Raw genomic sequence first — 1212 nt, 5'->3', positions numbered from 1 at the left:
GTTCAGAGGGCTGGATTACTGGGAGCTCTGGGTGGGAGTGGGGTGGGGGCAGAAGAAGGAGGGGGGTTGGGGACCTGAGGGCTGTGCTGAAGATGCTGGAGTTTCCTTAGGATCCATGGGAGCCAGGGAGGGTGCCTGGGGGGGAATGGGTGGTGTGGCAGTTTGGGGAAGCTCAGAGCAAGTAGAAGGATTGTCTACAAGACCACTTTTAAGCTGACCCCTCCCCATGTGGCCAAGAAAAATCCACCCCAGACCACTCTGGGCCAGCCGTCCTCAGCCCGCCTCCAGCTGCCGATGTCAGCCCAAGAAATGACCAGCAGCGATTCCTCTTTCCTGTCAGGAGGGACAAGGGGGCGAGGGCTGCTGGCACCCCATGCTGATGTCCATGTGGGAGCATTCCTGAGAATGTACTACAGCGTGTCCATCACCACCGTTCATCAGCCAGCTGCAGGCCTGAGCTCTGTGCCTCGTGGAGAACAATATGAAGGGGAAGGTCACCAGGTCGGGACTGGGGGTCGGCCTGGACCTCCAGAGAGGGGTGGACGGGTTGAAGAAGGACTCTGGTCAGGAGCAGCAACTGGAACCCTGAGATCAGAGAGACCTAAGCAGGGAAAGGACATGGATCATGGTCAAGCTCAACTGCGCTATGGAACTTCCTGCTCCCGTAACCGACGGAGGCGAGGGCGGGAGCCCTAGGATCACAGATTTGTCTTGATTAAAAAAATATATTTTTTTAAAATGAGGAACTGATACCAAGGGCTCAAATAGAAAGAAAATGTTTTGAGAACGATGATGGCAACAATTTACAGATGTGCTTGACATAATGGATGTATGGATTGTGATAAGAGTTGTATGAGCCCCCAATAAAATGATTAAAAATAATTTTTTTAAAGGAGAAAGCTCCTAGGTAGGAGAAGCATCCCATAGCAAAGCATGCGTCCAGGGGTAGTAAGTTCCCAGAGGCTGGCGGCGTGCAAGCAGAGATAAACATCCACTAAAATGGGCTTCGTGCAGCCATGGATTTGGCCAGCCTGTTTGCTGCATTCATTTCTGCTCTCTGCCTTTGCCTATGGACATCCAGGCTTCCGGCCAGGCTCCTGGTGGAGGGACCAGCCTCCACCATCAAACGGACCCAAGGGGTGGTTGTATCATCGAGGGCAAATTAAAGGAACAACAGACTAGGCAGGCAAGGCTCCCCTCTTCCGCGGCAAC

The sequence above is a fragment of the Echinops telfairi genome, unplaced genomic scaffold (genome assembly GCF_000313985.2).
Source record: "Echinops telfairi isolate 266 unplaced genomic scaffold, ASM31398v2 ScPeMD7_2;HRSCAF=8, whole genome shotgun sequence".
Classification (NCBI taxonomy): domain Eukaryota; kingdom Metazoa; phylum Chordata; class Mammalia; order Afrosoricida; family Tenrecidae; genus Echinops; species Echinops telfairi.
Note: the sequence above shows the minus strand (reverse complement) of the source record.